Source organism: Cuculus canorus, chromosome 1, assembly GCF_017976375.1.
Source record: "Cuculus canorus isolate bCucCan1 chromosome 1, bCucCan1.pri, whole genome shotgun sequence".
NCBI lineage: Eukaryota > Metazoa > Chordata > Aves > Cuculiformes > Cuculidae > Cuculus > Cuculus canorus.
This window is the reverse complement of record NC_071401.1, coordinates 112,268,458-112,287,465: the sequence shown is the minus strand read 5'-3', so window position 1 is coordinate 112,287,465 and position 19,008 is coordinate 112,268,458. Positions and strand designations below refer to the sequence as shown.

General features: G+C 37.7%; 1 long non-coding RNA gene across 1 annotated transcript in view; it reads right to left on the bottom strand.

The window, feature by feature from the left end:
* LOC128850958 (uncharacterized) overlaps positions 1-18,797 on the bottom strand; it is a 208,682-nt gene extending 189,885 nt beyond the window's left edge. The window contains exon 1 of the long non-coding RNA XR_008448227.1: positions 18,655-18,797. This is a non-coding gene — a long non-coding RNA (uncharacterized LOC128850958). The remainder of the gene's footprint in view (positions 1-18,654) is intronic.
* Positions 18,798-19,008: the final 211 nt, after the last annotated feature.

Here is a 19,008-nt window from a genome sequence, read left to right as displayed (position 1 = left end):
ACATCGTCTCATCTCTGTACAGAGAGGATCCAAAGGACTGTGGAATGAAAAATTAATCTCACTTGTGTCCAAGTCTGCCTGTAATTTTGTCAAGTACTTTGAAAAGCTTGGGATGCTGGAGCCATCCTTTAACAGAATTGGATTGATGTGTCTTTATGGTTGTGGTGAAAGGAAGTTCAAACCGTATATGTATATCTCTGCTAAAATTCCTCTTTTGTTTTTCTTCCCCTTCCTTTTATTTTCTGTGACCTTTTCTGAAGTCATCCTAAATTCATTCTCACTCCACACTTCTGACACCGTGTGGTGTTCTTCAGTTTTCTTAATGATCAAACAGAGATGAGAAGAATGGCAATGTCCTTAACGTTCAGCAGGAATTTATATGCCACTTTGTGTGGATACAGTTTAGTGACACCACAACCTTGAAACACTACATCACATTTGTATTATTTGGATATGCCATTTCTGTGCAACAGAGACTCTCAGTTACTTCACTCCAGCCAAAGCAGAACAGAGGCAAAGAGGAGAAATGCCTTCTCTCTCCTTTAAGCCCAGACCGAGAACCCTGGGACAAAGCTGAGCAGTCCTAGGTTCACCAGAATCAGGAGACAGCCAAACAACAGCTCGTTTCAGATGCAGTTACAGCGTGAGGGTCCTCCACATCTCTCCTCCCATCCCACACAGAAAATTGCCTTAAATCAATGACTCAGAAGTCAGCTCCCAAACCGCAGCAACGCATTAATAGGTCCCATTCCCCTTCCCTTTACAAAGCCTATGCATATACTACTCTAAACATCAGCCACCACAAGTATGATGCTTGACACTTTCACTAGATTTGTCAATTAAATCTAGCTACAAAACAGGGAAAACGTGATCTGTGGATAGAGATACATGTAGCCTATTGTAATAAAAATTGAGTGAGTCATTCTGTTTTTAAAAACAAACAAACAGACAAGTAAAGCAGGTATGCAGGTACTAAGGCCCAGTCCAGCCTCTTCCTCCTTTCAATCCCTTAAATCATTTAACTTGGCTGAAAGCATAGCAGGCTGATCAGTAGTTCACCATTGCTACATGGCTAAATTGGTTTGTTTTGAACATCCTTCCTACAGAAGAAGATTCTGGCTTAGTTCAGCCAATTTAACTGTTGTGTTATGTGCTGGAGGGACTGAACACTTTCTATCCTTTGCCCTGGGTGACCCTGTGTCTATGGCTCAACTTGAAACCTTTTTCCTTCTAAAGCTTTTAGGACATTTCTCTTCATTCCTTAAAATACGTTAGGTCTCTGTCCACCAAGAGAACAGCTGCCTTTGCTTTGCTTCTCCTAATTCACATAATATCATTAGCAAAGGCTCTGCTTTCTCCATCAGCAGCTGCGGGTGTCTCCTTCCTGTGGGAAGCATACCCTCTCCCTTCAAAAACTGTGCATCAGTCCAGTTTAACACAGAGGTGCACCAAAAGCTGTGAGATGACGGCAAAGGAGCATCACATAATGTCCTCTTGCAATAGGACAACTGTACAGGTCTCGACTGTTTCTATCCTTAAACTCTTACTTGTATTTACTAAGTGTTTTATAGTGCTGGCTCCTGAAGAAATCCTGCAGTGAGGGAGCTGCAATTAGGCATGGATATTTAAACATAGCTCATTTCATATCAGAGCAGCTCCCCTGAGTCTTTCCTGGCAGACTGAAGATCATCAAATCAAAGACGCACTCCGCCAACAGTAGGCACATACCCTCATTTAAGGGCAGCACACAACGTGCAGTCATGACAAAAATATGTCACTGGGGGAACTGTCAGGCTCACTATGGGAGTACTACTTGCCTGCCAGAGGAGTCAACTGACTGCAGGTACTGGTGACAGTCTCTGCTATGCTTGACCTAGCCTTCACGGTTGCAAGTATTTGTTCCAGCTCTCAAGAACCTCCTGAATTAGGGCTGGTGAAAGGCACCGCAGGAGCTTGCTGGTATTCTCTTAAAACTGAGACAACAGGATTCCATGTGACTGTCACTAGACTTTCTTATTAACTAAGAGCTATTAACAACTCTTTATGCCACTGAGAAGAAAAGTACGTATTTTTTTTCCAACTTATACTATTTTGAAACAATAAAGTGTACTCCAAAATCCATAATGAATGATCCTTCCAAGTGGCTGCAGTTTTTCTTCTGCAGCCAAGACATTACAGGCAACCCCACTGTCTCATGTGGCCAGAGAAACCTGGAGGCACACTTCTTTCTTTCTCCTCCTGTTGGAACCCATGTCCTTCATTAAGACAACAGCAAAGACCCCTCTCCTCACAGGGAAGCTGCTGCAGACCAGCCTCTTCTCCCTCACAGAGCACGCAGGTCACCATGTAATTTATTTGTTCTCCATTCAGATGTCATTTTTCCCTAGGAAGGACTGGATGTGGAAGAAAGAGACTGCTCCTTCCCTCAAGGGCAGCAAACCCTATTTTGGCAAGGAGAAGCCACCTGACAGCAGGACGTGGTGGGACAAGGAAGAGACAGAAATTATTGCAATCCAGAAAGCAGCAAACTGTTTTTCATTCATCCGGAACCAAGTTGAAAGTAGCAGTACAGCTGCAGAGACACTGCAGGTGGGGCAGAAGTTCTTCAGAGAAATGACTTGAGACTTTACCTTGAAACTTTGTTTTCTTTTTATTCAATCTCCCTCTCTATCCAAGCCCCCATCTCTGACCATTTTTTAATTTTAAATTTTGCTTTTTGAATTTAAGATCTTTCTGGGGGAGTTCATTATTAAAAATGTAAGCCCTCTCATCTCACACATCTGTTCAGATTACAGTCCTGTTTCCTGTTTCTGCTTAGATAGTTTTTAACAGAAGAGAGGGAATTTCTCTTGATACTGCTATTCAGCTACAGCTTGAACTAGAAAACCTATTCCTGCTATTCTTAAATAACATTAGGTGCATATGCCTTCTCAATTCCAGATAAGTTACCAGGATTTTGCTAGGAATATATATAAAGAAAAGCTGATTTTCTCTAATGAGGCAGAAGGCCATCCATCTTCCCCATTCTCTGTGTTCTTTGGATGCATTGTTTATCATGATAATGTACTCCTGCCTTATGCATTTCCCCCTTCCTGTTCCAAGTCATCCTGACACAATAATATGAAGTTTACAAATCCCTTCTATCATAATAACCCATGATTACATATCCATTTTAGTATCATGACAGAAAAAAACCCCAAACAACAAAGCTTTTTTCTTACCAAGTCAAAAATGTTGCAATATAAACAAATGACAAGTTTTGGGAAAGGCTGTCTTTGCTGAGTGACCTCATTTAGTGCCTCATTTTGCATTGGGGCATCCTATCAATTTTCTGTCACTATACCGTTATTCTACTCTAATAAAACTCCCTCACTCATATACCCTGGCCTTATGAGAGAAAATGCACTATACTGCTCATAAGGCTTATCTGGCAAAAAAAAAATTACTATGAACATAAACATTCCTCCTTAAAAAAAGGCAGTTCTGAATTGTGTCTATGAATTTAGTCGAGAAGTAAAATGACAATTCTAACAAATGTCTTTTTTCATGACAGAAGTAATTCAGAATTGTTATCAGTATTAAAATACTTGAAATTTCATTGATAATCTTTAATTAGGGTCTTTTTAACTGCAGTATCACTATATAAAAACATTTTATGAAATATAATCAGGTAATAAATATGTCACCCCTTCCACTATTTCATTTCTACTGAAAAGTAGCTTGATTATTTTAGCAAATGGGTTTTGTAGGGAAAACTCTTGTGTCCATAAGGTTGTTGCCAAAGAAAACCCAAGACGAAAAAATAATCTTTACATTCCATAGAACATGTGAGAATCTTTCTAGAGTAACTGTCTCATTGCTGTTCCAGGTTATCCTCTTGCAGTAGTTACTTTAAAGCGTGTGTCAACAATTTAAAGGTGGAGTTTGCTACTCACACGGTGTTACTTCCTTCCATTAAGGATTCACAAGAAGAGAGATAGGAGATAACAGAACAGCAGTCACACAAGGCCTAGAAGACAGGTAATGGTTTTCTCATCAGTAAGGTAGAGCATGGATTTTTGTCCTCACCCTTAGGGCTATCTAGTCATAAAGCAGCACTGAAGAAACTAAAAAGGCCAAACTACTGCATGAACTTGCTGGTGATGCAGGTGCTGTGCAATTTCAAAATAACTGTAAAGCAGATGTAAGATGTGAGGTGGTTTATTGAGATGTAAGTGGAAAGCTGAAGGGGAAAGGATGGGAGTAATGTTGAGAACAGGGATTTCCCCATTCCCTCATTTTCCAAAGTCTTCGCTACTCCAATGGATCACCACAGCCAACCCCTGTCCAAACTCCCTCCTCCACGATCCAGTGCAGCTATCTCTACTTCCTCCAAACGTTCCAAATCCTCCTTGTCTGGTTTCAGAAAAATGTAGTGATAAAGGTGGTAAAAGCCTTTATTTAATCAAGTTTTGACACTTTGAGTGATGATGACTTAATAGTCTAAGAGATGTACATGTAGATAATCTTAGTTAAGAACCTAAAGGGAAAAAACATTTCTAGGAGATTTTATCATCAAATAACTCAGAATATAATTTGGTGTTTAGATGAAATCCAAAAATTGCAAAGAGGTATCTGGAACCATGGCTTTACATTTTCCCAGAAACTTTTCATTTGAAGTATCACATTTGGCCTGTTTCTAATATAAGCAATCAGGTTTATATTAAGGCATTACTTTTTCCCTGTAATCTTTGATCTCATTTCACCTTAACCAATCTGCAGAGTCATTGGTGAAAAGATAATCGATTGTGATGAGAAAAAAATAGGTAATTTTCATCCTTCCTTAGGTCCTGCCAAAATATTAGTGACCATTCACTGAGCCAAGCTCAGAAAGGCAGTTTTTTAAACACTCATGACAGTTTCTCTGTCCCACCTTAAAACACAGCATTATCACCAGGTTTTGTTGCTTTTTCACATTACTAGCAGTTTCCATCAATAAATATAATCTATCTTGCACATTTTAAATTTAGCTTCAACACAGCTTTGAGGGGAATAAGCTTTATCATTCTCAAAGGACAAATAAGAAAACTGAAACACAGCCAACAATTTAGTTGTTTCCTCCACAGAACTCAAGTTGGTGAAAGGTTTAGAGGTGAGGCTGTGTGGCGAGCAAATAAAGTCACTTGGTCTGTTAACCCTGGAGGAGACTGAGGGGAGACCTAATTGCAGTCTACAACTTCCTCACAAGGAAAGGAGGATGAGCAGGTGCTGATCTCTCCTCTCTGACAGCCAAGGACAGGACCCAAGGGAATGGCAGCAAGATGTGCCAAGGAAGGGTTAGGCTGGATATTAGGAAAAGGTTCTTCACTCAAAGGTAGAACACTGCAACAGGCTTCCCAGAGAACTAGTTTTAATGCCAAGCCTGACAATATTCCAGAATCATTTGGACAACACCCTCAGACACAGGGTGTGAATGTTGGGGTTGTCCTGTGCAAGGAAAGGAGTTGGACTCGATGATCTTTGTAGTTCCCTTCCATCCCCAGAGATTCTATAAGTCCTTGGGCTGTGCCAAGCAGATCGTCAACTGACTGCCCAGCGTGTAGCTGGATTCATTACCTGCTTGCCCTGGGAACTACATATCATTTTCAGAGAGACCATAAAGAGTATGTTTCCACTCAGATCACTCTTCTAGAAGATATCCCTAATTCTTCCAAAACAGATGACAAAACTGTGTTTAGGTATCAAACTCCTGAAAGATGGGGGCGGGAGGGGGCCGGGATGAGGAGGAGGGAAGAAAGCCCAAGAAGTAGCATATTAATTTTTGTGGTTAAAGAAATGGCACCTTCTGTGCCATACACTCATTCCCTCCTTTAATTAACTCCAGAGATTTGGTAAACATTATAGATTGGGGGGTTTTATACATTTTCATCAAAGATACACATTAACAAAATGACCCCCTAGAAAGTGAAGAGAAAGGAACTGATAAACCAATACAATACAAACCCAAATGTAATAAAATAGCCTTAACTTTTTATAAGTAAGGAAGCATCCAGGACACTCGGTTTAGTCCCTTCATAGCACTAAATGACAGTTACTGACCCTCATTTAAATTTTCAGTTGTCATTGTCAAAGCATCCCAAGCACTGGACACTGTTTAATTCACATAAGCTGTCAGCCATGTAATAAACAAATCTGTTAGGAAGATTTAGAAATCACCAGCTGCTCAAGAAAGGAACTCTACAACAGAACCACCACATCCATCCCACCTGGAAAGCAGCAGATCTTTGTGCCTTTGAAAAGCATTTGTTGAGGCTCAAGAGTGAGAGATGGGAGTTATATACTTTCCACATCTTCTTAAAGCAAGTGCTGAAGCATTTCCAGTCAATGCACCAAGAGGCAGCGTTTTTCTAGTTAGAACACTACTAAATTGCTGAATTTTCTACCACTGAATTCTCTGCTGTGGAGACATAAAGCATAAATTGTCTCAGAAAGATCTATAACAACACACATACACTGTGTCTATGGCTACCCACTCACATGAATATCTGCAGGCAACCGACAGCTCCAGTTGATCACTGACTTACAAGACAAGCACCACTATTTGTGTGCCAAGTCTTTATTCTCCCACCCAATATACAAACTTTGGACCTCAGAACTAACAACATGTAGAACCTGAAATTATCCTATGGTAACATTTCTGTAAACACTCTGGGTATTGGGTATATTTGGAAATTATATGCTTTAACAAAGATGCTGGAAGAAATGCTCTAACTCAGATATAATAGTGGAGAGAAAGGTGGACTGTGTAGTAGCAGCTATTCCTTTTGCCCTTAAATTTGTCGTCCCTTGTTCAATCTTATCGCTGCAAAAGCAGAAGGAGGCTAGGTCTATCTTCATTTCCATAACAAGCTAACAACTACAGTTGTGTATTAAGAGTATTTATGACAAAAAATAAAAAATGCTTCAGAGCATATTCCAGCTGTTACAAAGGTAATTTATTTTTTATTCTTCCTTGACTTTTTATTTTCCCCCTTTCCATCTTCCATAGTAGTCCATGGGCTATAACAGGGTAAGAGCAAGGTGTTGCATGAAAGTTTTTTTTTTGTTTTTTTTTTTTGACACAGATGGTTTATCACATTAGAAGGGCATACAAGGATTCATTCCCATACTCCAATGAGTACACTTTGGGTGGAGGTTTAATTTGGTTATGTTTTTCTGCTTTTCTCAGTAAACCAAGGCACAGCTAGCCTGCAAGGTTTATCTGGGTTTCTCCTAATTAGTAGAACCCTAGTAGTATAGGTGGGTCTTCCTTTTTGTCTTAGACACCCAGGAGAATAATCTTCGAAAATCCAAAATACGTTGTTTGGATTTGTGCAGTGTATCTGTTAAAAATGTAATAACCTACCGTTTTGGAGAAAATAAAATTAAAATATCTCATATATTTTGGAACCTCAAGTGTAATGAATATTTACCAAAATGCCTCTTCTATCCATTTCACCAGCTGTGAATCAAATATTTTTTTTTCCAGTCTTCTGCTGTAAGATATTCTTTGGCAAAATACAGCTCTTCTTTTTAAAAGAAGTTGCAATGCTACTGTGTCGGGGGTGGAAATAGACAAGAAAGATGGATCTTAATTTAAACATAAAAAATGGAAGTACATATATTGTATATATGCCTTCTTACAACAAGAATGAAATTCTATTTGTGAAACCCAAATTAGACTTGTCAGATCAAGATGGAGCAGCTCTCTCAACTGTCTCTCAGACAGAACCATGGGGCAGAGGGAGGAAACCTGTCTTGCAGTGTGACTACAGAACTAATGGATTATCTGTTCCAAGTCCTTGATTTTTTACATTATTTATACTCAATACACTATATTTGTAAGGATGATTAGTGCACCATCTGCCTGGGCCACAAACAGGCACAAAGGAGACAACTTCCAGATAAAAAGCTCATTTCTCTTAAGTTGGAAAACACTATACTTTCTGGACATGCAGACCTCCAGTCTCCTAATTAATCTACATCAGTCATTAAATATAGATAGTCTGGCCAGACCTAAAGATATTTAAATGCATCACCAGGACAGAATAAAATACAGCCAAGCCACAAACACTCAATTCTGTATCCTCGATAACACCATACTGGAAATATAGTCTCTTGTTAGGGCAATGTGTCAGAATTAATCAGAAGCTCTAAACAAAGTTTCTAATTTTCATCATCACAAGACTATGACTAATACTGAAATTCATCCATATATATATGCATGTCTACACTGGAGCTAGCTAGCCACCACAACTTCTTCTGCAGTTTAGCAAGGATCTCGTCAACAAAGAGTCAACAGCATTTCAGGTGCAATTTGTCAAATCTTAATATCTAAAAATGACACAAATGAGCTGCAGCCTAAACAAGACTACCTGCTTCCGTGGAATACAAAGGAAAGAAGAGTGATCAGTCCAGAAGTAAACACATAGACTTTAAGTTAGACGAGATGAATTTCATGATCCCTGTTTACATTGCAGTTGCAAAGGGCTGGCTTAGGTGGTGGGATTTATTCCCATCCCATTAGCTACAAAGAACACTCTGTGCTGCTTTGTATAACCTTTATGATGCACTTGCAAAAGTACCTTCCCTCCCTTATTTAGGTTATTATCTGATACAATGGAACACAGCCTTTGTAGGAATAATTCCCATTGTATGGAGGTGGTCATCCCAGGCACCAGGACAGCCCCTTGGCCTACCTGAAACTGCTATAACTGGGAAAGAAATTCCCTTATTGCCTGAAGAAGAGAAATTATAAAGAGTAATCGCAACCAGGCACACTGAGGAAAGTATTGTTACAATACAGTAATGCAGAGCACATGGGAAGTCTCCCAATCTTCTTGGGATACTGTGTGTCTGGGAAGAGTCCCCACCACTGCCTGAGAAAGACATTGATCATTAGCCACACCCCACTGGACACCTGACACTTTGATTATGGCCCTGATGCAATTAGTGGAAAGTGGGGTGGTCTGATGCAACTAGTGGAAAGTTCCATTAGTATGACATATTCCAAGTGCAGCCAAAGTGAATATTAAAACATCAAAATTAATATTCAAATATCTGACAAAAGTCAATTATCTCAAATTGGGAAGACCCTTTTGAGCTCTTCCAGATCACAGCAGGCTGGGACCAGTAATCTTCCACTGAGTTAGGACACCTCTCACGTGTTGTGTGCAATCACACTTGTTAAGACACCAAATTAATAAGCCTTCATCTACGTCGACCCCCCTTTGAGATCCAACAATCGCCTGTCAGGAATGCTGGTGCATTTATATGTGAGTATTCTTACCAGTCTTGAGATGGAAATTTTCAGGCTAGCCTCTCCCCCTCTGTCATAACTTATACTTCTCCCGTGCTTAAATACTAATATATCTTTGTGCACACACATTTCTATACCTCTGTGCTTGCATAAAGTTATTATACCATGTAGTAAATAGGAGTGAATCTCATTATTTTGAGATCTGATTAAGTGGCTGATCAATTTGATTGTAAAATATAAATTGAATCATTTTTAATTACATTGTAAATCAACTGATAATTAAGTGTTAATAGGAATTTTGTAATCCTACCCTAATAATTTATAAATTGCTGATAAGCCAAAGTTTCATAATTCTTATCCATGACAGTGAGGTAACAGGAAAACCGTAATTTCTATTAAATCTATAATGAACAACATTGCTAAAAACCAGCAAAATCCAGCAAAATAAATTCTATTTACTGTATTCCTATCATAATTACTACCCATATTTCCTTATATTTACTCAATCTCCTACTTTGAATCCTCATTTTTGCACTGTCCTAACATTTACCAGTAATTTTGTTTTCTCCTTCCTGTAACTATACACCATTGTTTGCTTTGTGACATTTGTGAACACTTTATGTGACGAGTAACATTTAATTCAGCTGGGCCCACTGCCATCTTTTAACCAAACAGTACAACCACTACCCAGTTGTTCTGATCTGTTTTCAAAATTGCTCTCTGCTGGTATCTTCTGAGAATTTCTTCCAACCTGTCAATGTTCTCACCACTACAGCAGTACGGCGATATCTGCAACATCTATGCTCAGTTTGCACCAGGTGGTCTTTATGGTTCTCTCAAGAAATCATCTGCTATATACAATTTTTTTTTCCTCCATGTGAAATGTGGTTGATATGTGTAAGAGTGAGCCGACTATTTGCTGCTTTTACAATAATGGAGTGTGCTGTAGCAATTACACCTACACTTATATGCCATCTGGACAAGTGCTGTCAGTGAAAAATAAATTGCAGATGAGATGCCATTAGTTTTGAAATAACTATTTTCAGTTCAAATTAAGGGCAAATATCTTACTAAACTCCAAATGCACACTCAGTCCTGCAGTTGTTAAAAAAAGCCCCTGACATTTAAATGAAAAAATACCATGACTTAAACTTGCACATCATCATAAAAATGTTCTTGAGGTAGAGCTTGTTTAAAATAAATAATCACAATATTTCTCCAAAGTTTGCTCAAGCTGGAACTCACGTCTGTTCCTTCTGTTTTTCATATGCCTGAACTAGAATCACCAGGCCAAAAACATCTGTCTACACCAGTATCAGACTATATGATGTAATAGCCTTGAAAATACACACATGCTAATCAATATCTTTTCTTTTGCCATAAAAACTGAGGGTAACCTTTGTCAATAACTCATGCTTGAACCACTTTGAGACTTTGTATTATGAGTAATGACCTATCTATCGTTACTGAATTCATAAACTAATAAAAATGGAAAAACATCTTATACATCCTCATAATAAATGAAAAAAGTCTTTTTGGAAAATGTAGAAATAACATATTTCCTTAGGGGATTCCAGAGCGTTTGACAAACATTGACGAAATCTCATAGTCTCCCTAGGGGTAAGCTTTATTTGCAGAATATTTTACAAACCGATAGTTTAAGGCATAAACTACAGCAAAACACTCAATGGCAAATCCAGAGAATTTAGGAATTCAGATGCTGAGGCTTATCTATTATTATAAACTTTCAACTGTCAACAAAAGAAAGTCCACTAAATTTATAGACACATAGAGAAATTTATGTCAGAAGTGACCTCTGGACATCACCTGGTCCAAGCCTCTGCTCTAAAAAGGACAAACAGATCAGGCTGATCAAGGTCTCTTTCGGGTAAGTTTTGAATGTCATCAAGAATAGAGACTTCACAAACTCTCTGATTAATTTGTTTCAGTGCTTGTCTGCTCTCATGGTGATTTTTTTTTCTTTTTATCTAACTGGAATCATCCTCTTTGTAAACAGTGTCCACTGCCTCTTTTCCTTCCACTCTGCACCATCAAAAAGAGACTCTTTTTTATACCCTCCATTCAGATAGATGTAGACAACCACAAAATCTCTGCTCTGTTTTCTTTTCCGAAGACTGAAGAAAACCAGCTACTTCAGCCCCTCCTCATGCGTGATCCACTGCAGCACCATGACCATCTTTCCTGCCTGTCAATGGACTTGTTGCAGTATGTCAATGTCTGTCTTCTGTTGGGGAGACAAAACAGGACACAGGGATACACCTACTGGTCTTGCAAATACATCCCAGTGTGTAGCTGGCCTTTTCTTTTGCAAGAGCTCATTGAGTCAGCCTGTTTGACCTCCTCCTCATGAGATTCCCTTCATCACATTTTTACAGCTTGTTGGGATCCTTCTGAAAAGCCACTCTGTTCACCAGTGCATTCACTGGTCTTCCCGATTTGGTACCACATACAACATTGCTGAACAATTTGATCCGACATCCAGCTCGTTGTCTTGAACTTTTTTAGCTCCAACATTGACAGATGATGGGAAGACACTAGTAGCCAGCTACTTGGATGGACTATGTATTGCTAATCATGTTCTCTCTCACTGACAGAAATCTGTGTGAGCTTTGGCTCTCCAAATTCAATCTTTCCTTAACTTGGGTAATGTCTCAAAGCTCAGAGTTGAAGTCCTGCTATTGAGCTTACTGTCTTCTCTCATCATAAATTGCACCACCTCACGGCTGCTGTATCCAAGGCTGTCAGTAACCTTGACATCCCTGACCCATTTTTCTGTATTTATGGTCAGCAGATACAACAGAGTGCCTTTACTATTCAGTCAGTTGATCGCTTATGTGAAGATATAGTTCTCAGTCTTTCAGGAGGATTAAAGGCCAATCTTACCAGGTTAACAAATCCACTGACAAAGACGCTCCTGCCTTACTTTGTTAGATGGATCCTGCCTTTGCAGCAGCTTTCATTACTCAGAGAGGGTCCCTTAGTTACAGAAGCCAAAGCTCTGACTGTGACACTAGCTGCACAATGAGGTATGTGTGGATTTATTACTTAAGTGTTTCCCACTTACCAGGCTGACTCTGGAGAAAAAAACCCATCCCCTCCACCTTCACCCAAGGCCCTGTGCCCACAGACAATACTTTCAAGTTCTTCTTTGAAGGTACCGTTGTGCTCAGCAGCAGAGAGAAGAATTTGATAGACACTATTGTGTGAGTGAGATCCATTAGTTGAATGTAATATTTGGTACAAGATCCTGTACTTTTTGATACAATATGAAGTAGAAAATCCAACATATATGTGTGTGTGTATAAATTTAATTTCAAATTCTATATGGATTTTAGCTGCATGCTTTTTAGCATCAGAAATATAGTGTTAATTTATTATTATTTTTTTAGAAATATCAGCTTAATTCTAAAATTGTTTAGTGTGAGCATAGCTACACAGAGATTTCTCAGTTTGTCCTAATCAGAATAGCTCAAGCATGGTATAGTCAAAGGTTTTATCTCTACTTATTGAAAGTAAGTAGTGAATTATCAGTGTGCCTGATTTTACTGTTACTTGATGGAACCATATAGTGCATTACCACTGTGCCTACCTTAGCTATATTAAGCTACATTGATTTCTTCTTTTTCTGTCACTGTCCATAACTCTATCACCCGAACACCAAGTTCTTCACTAATGTACACACAATATATCATTGAGTTGAAAACTGAGTATAAACATTACAGAGCTCTAGACAGCACCAACCTGCAGTAATTGCACAGTTGATAGAGTAATTCAGTGGGTGTTATCAAATGTTTGTCTATGAAGAACATACTTTTCCAAGAGTCTTCAGATTACTTTTACCAAGAGTTCAAGAGCTATGGAAGAGTTACCCATATTTCCTAAGTCCAACTACACAGATTCAACTCCTCTGGTTCCCTCTAGATATTGCTAACTTTTCACACGCCCAAAAGCCTCAAGAGGATTTTACATTGAATATGTAAAAATCAGATCACTGTTTTGGGGCCTGACTTCTTTCAACAGCTATTGATATTTTTTCCCACCTTTTATTCTTCTTATCAACTGTAACATCTACTTACTGTTTATTAAAGTGTCATTCCAGTAGATGTCTAGAGGTCTTCACCTACCAAGTGAAAATGTATCTATTTCTTCCTATAGTGAAACTTGTTCTTCTTTCAGAGATTATTTTGCTACAACAAAAATACTGTCTGGCACCATGTTTTCATTACACACTTTATTGCTACTCGCTCATTAAGTACTCTTTAAAAGAATTTTAAATGTTAATATTTTCTAGAAAAATACACAATTGACATAATTGAAATTGTAACAGCTTTTAATACTAGCACTCGGGACACTGTCTGAAACCATCAGGTTAAATTATACAACAGAATAACATTTATAAAACAATAACATTAAATCTTTGTTTTTCTTCCCCCTCCTCTCACGTATTAGCACATACAATTCTGGTTAACATGCACACTAGCACTCAGAAAAATGCAGGTAATGCAGAAGGAAGTGGAAGGATGAACAAAGAAAGATAAAATGGCTGTTTGGTTGGGTAAGACTGAAATTCCACACGATTTCATTTTTAACTCAACACTATTATGATTCCGATGGAGGAACCACAGTTTGAATATACAGTAGAACAAATACAAAATGGCATGCAGTGCTGTGTTGATTTTCTTTCTCTGCCCTAGAAATTCAGTGTTTTATTATTTTCAAAGCTGTGCAACAGCAGCATGCAGAGCAGGATATCAACAATGGCTACTTAATACATTATTAACTACACAAATAATTGTCCATAGAATTGTGCCTCATTTGAAATAATGATTTTAAAAGAAATCATGGCTACCTCAGATGAAAGGTTTAGTTCATTAGTATCTTTCTGGTAGGCTTGCAGGCACATTTGGCAGATTTGTGTTCTAACGTAGACAGAAATCTGTATCACCATTCAGAATATATTTTATTTAATTTCTAACCTGCTGTAAAACCTTTGACATGTCAATTAACATCTTTGCTGTCTTTCCATCTTTTGCTACTTAAGAACATAAAAGTAGAAATGCTTCCTACAAAGGAAGGAACTAAAACAACAAGATGAATGTCTATCTTAGTTGAAATCGAGATGCTCTATTATACTAAAAATCAGCAATACAGTTATTATTATCATTGGATTGTTAACATTACAGCCAATCAGAGAAAACTTTAACAGAACCAGACTAAAAGTAAAACAAGGTCTAATTCCACCTCTACTCTGTTTTGCAACAAAACTGGAAACTACTTATAGTGTCAAGCTCCCAAGCGTGCTGTTTCCAAATAAACACTTTTTCTTATTTATAAACTTCCCTTTGCGAAAGGGAAATGCTCTAAAAACATTTTTATTGATCTTTAAGGGCACTGTAGAATTTGCTTTTATAAAGAGTATTTTTCAATATTTAGTTTCTTAGTTGAAAGGAGTCAAGTTCACAAAATCTTGAAAACTTATATAAGTTTCCATGCTTTATGCATCTCTAGCTACATTGTCAGCCAGATCAATATTTTCCACCATTGATTACAGCCCTGCATCTGCAAAGTGGTCACTTCTCATTCTGCTTTTAAGAAATAATATCCAATCTTATAAGCATGATAAATATGTGGAATATTTTGAAACTTCACAAAGTGAAATATTTCAAAGTGGAAAATTTTTATTTAAGATAAAGTACAGTTAAGTTTCATCGAAGCAGTTCTGGCTTTTGGAAGTTAGACAGAATGTCCCTCTGGTACCATGTTTTCTTTCTCTGATAACATGTTTTCTTCAAAATGTTGTTTTTCAGACACTGTTCTTTCTTTGAAAATGATAACTTCTTGTGTGAAGTATAATATGTTTTGAATAGATGTCTCTTCTTCTGTAATCACTTCTGTTTGAAGTTTTCATCTTATCTTAAAAGGCAAGGTCAAGCAGACAGCTGGAGCCAGCTCCAAATTAGCAAGACTTTTGTATGTTGCAAAGTTTCATAACATTAAAATTAGACCTTGGAAAGTAATAGAATATGCATAAGATTTGTGGGGAAATTTATACATATGCAAGTAATTGGGAAGTATATTCTGTAATCAGCCTTTGTCTCATTGCACATGATTGATGGAGACCACTCCCACAAGTTGCCCAGTCCTGATAAAGGATGTTTGCTTTCTAAAACTCCAAAATTTGTCTTAAGAGAGTTTTATTTCCCGGCGTTTTCAGTATCAACACAGTAAGAGATCCCTTAGAGCTCAATGCCAGCCACATTATATAAGTATATCTTATTAAACAGTGATTGTACAACAGAGAGAACTGCAGACTTTGCTTTTCTTAATTCCTTGATATTTGTTATTCTGAGTTGAGCCTTGCTGAAATCTCATTCCTACAGCCTTCAGTCTAGAGTATCGTGATTACATGAAAGCTCAATGGAGCCTCAGCAGTAAACTCAAATGAAAAGGGAAAGAAAGATTGCAGAAATGGATGTTCAAGGGCATGGTCACTCAGGGATCTCTCTCACGAGAAGCTCAAATTTGAGATTATCAATCAAAACCCCATTAAAAAACTCTTACGTGTCTGATACTTTCCAGAGCTGTTGCTACGGCATGCTGCTGGTGAATTGTCTGGTCAAAACCCATCTCCCAGAGGCACAGCACGGGACCCCAGGCAAAGCACCAGCATTGTTCATGTCACCGAAGCCAAAACATTTTTCCTTCCTTCTAACTTCTCAAATGGGCATGCCACTACAAAGGCCAGGAAAAGAGAAACCTGCTCCTGCAACACAAATAATGGTAATCAAGACATCTGAAGGCCCTTTTCAGACACGGATGATACAGTAGGGGTCCCTGCATGGCTGCAGGACACCTCCGGCACTCTCTAAGCAGTACAAAAGGAGAAGCAGGTACCCTCACATATACAATAGCATCCTATCTCAGATGAAGCAGAGAAAGCAGTGGCAGAAGGAGCAAGGAAATGCCATCCTCTCCCATCATTACACAATTTAACATTTAGACAGCACATTTCTAACCTTCCAAGTCTTTAACAACGTTACTCAAATATAGTAACCTTTACATTTGGCACCCCGTAGGTAGCTACTATGGTAAACATGATTAAATAGCTCTGCATTGATAGCCCCAGCTGTGTTCCATACAGGAATTGATACCACCAAAACAATTCTGAGTCCATTACTTTCCTCCTGGGACTGATCCATATTTGTTCTAGGTGCGTAAAAAAGGTAACCAGCTTCAATGAGTAGAACAGGAAAGACAACAGCAGAGGGTCACTAAAGAAATGCATTTATATGAGTTTTCCTTCTTTCCTTGTACATCTTGTGATGCTATAATGACTGTTTCCTTCAAATGTGACATATGTCATCCTTAAAAAAAAAGGATTGCTACTTGTGGTATGTTACTTTTACAAAAGGAAAGGGTGATTCATCAAATAATAAAGTATCTGATTAGACCCAAATAATACATGAAATACTTACTGTTCAACAGAGAACAGGAAAAATAAGTCTTACACAGTTCTCCGAGGTCCAAATGATACTGTAACATTTGCTGATATCTATGTGTCTTTCTTAGAAGCAATTATTTTTCCTTACAAGTATATCTCTAGAGTTGAGACACATGTATGTATACCAACCAATCTATATGTATTTTTACATAGGCATTTTATATATTCGTAGTCCCTCTCAGGAAAGGAAGAAGCCAAATATTTTAGCAAATCAGTAACCTATAGTAGAAATTCCACGCTTCATATCACATAGAGTATGTAAATAAGATGAAGAAGCTTGACTCTGCATTGAAGTTGTGGAGAGACATTTTTTGTTTAGAAGTCAATTTCTTCAAATTGTGACCAATATATTTATGATCGCTATAAATTTTGTATCATAAAGAGAGAAAATAGTAGTTTCATAAGAAGATCTAAACAAATCAAACTGAAATTTGAGCCTAAACTTTATCTGCAGTAATGAGAATTTAAGCAAGAGAAAAAAGCAGATGATACATAAACCGGACAACCACAATTTGCATAACTGTGGAACCGCATCAAAGAACTTCTATTTAAAAGAGAATTATGCATTCACTCAACATTGCACTTAGTAGAACCGGAAATAAAAATCAAGATTTATGAGTTCTTAACTACTGCTTTAATTGTAAGACTAAATTCTCTTACAAAACAAAACTGGGGGGAACAGAAAAAACGACAAAGTTAGCTCTTCTCTGTTGAAGATTTTATTGAAGACTCTAATACACAGAAAACATTTTTACCTGAATATCAATTTCTGCATTAATTTGGATGGACTTGCACTTGTAATACATAAAGAAATAGGGTACTGTTTAAACCTTCGATTACATCTCCAGAATCATTGTATTTTCTCAATTAGCATGGTGAAAAAAGCAATGTAAAAAACTTATTATTGCTTATTATTTTGTTTTCTACTATATTTTGCCTTTTTTATTTGCACTATGTAAACTATTAAACCCTGAGTATTTGATGTATTTCAATGATTCCATTTTAACCAGTGAGAATAAGTTTTCATAGCTGGGGGCTTCAAAGTTTAATAAATATTTTTAAAGCACTCCGAGTTACTTTATGACATACTACAGAACTCAAATAAATATGAACTTATTAATAAACTGTCTCTCCTGGAGACAGATGCATCAGCTGCAAGGAGAAAGAAAAATAGCAGTCACTAAGTAATAATAAGGTAGGAAAAGTTAAACTCAAGCAGATGTTTGCAGTTCAAGCAACACAAAACACAACATTTTGTTTCACTTATCTGTTTCCAATCCTACTTCCAGACTGAATCTCTGCTCACACTGAGAAGGTGCAACATAACAGCTTGTCCCTATTATTCTTAGATTTCAGCAAACAACAATTATTTGTCATGGAAAAGGAAGACAAACCATTCCTCCACTACATCTTTCAAAAAATAACACTGATTTGACCTACCTGGACATTTCCAACATGCCAGAATTATGTGGAAAAGAAACTTTGGCACATTTAGACCAGAACCAACTTTCAGTTGCGTTTACAGACTACATAGCACTGTGACATATCAGTTTCAATTGGGTTATCCCATCTTCATGAGAGAGCAAACAAATTTTACTACAAGCTTTGTCCCAATACTTTTTAAAAATGTACAGTTTTCAAACAGACCGTTAGAAGTATTGATGATGGAGGTTATAAGGTAGAAGAGTAGTATGCAGAAAATAATTTCTTACACCATTGTTATCTAAAAATTACATTGCCCCTTGTGAATATAAGCTATTGCTAAATGCAGCATACAGGTGATGCTTTAATTAGTTTACAGACGCATAAATCTGGAAAGAAAATTAAAAATCCTTTATATACTTCAGTTACTCACAGAAGCCGAAGGGAGGAGGGAGAAGAACACTGAGCTGAAACAATTCCCCTCAACCTTCCTTAGCAAGAGACATTTGTTCTTCAACTGGTTTAATCAAAACATCCTATCGTTTCCCTGAAGAATTCTCTCTTGCTGCTTCAGCAAATTTCCATTCTCTCTTTGCCCTTCAACATGATGCTGTGTCAGAAGAGACCATGGCCACTTCTATACATTATCAACATCAAAACCCTTGGAAGGTCTGTTTCTCTGACATTTGAAGGCTTTCCTGTCTGGTAAATTGGAAAATGATTCAGTGCTATAACTCTCAAATATATATTAAGTTCACTGAAAGCACAGACCCCAAATGAGTAGCTC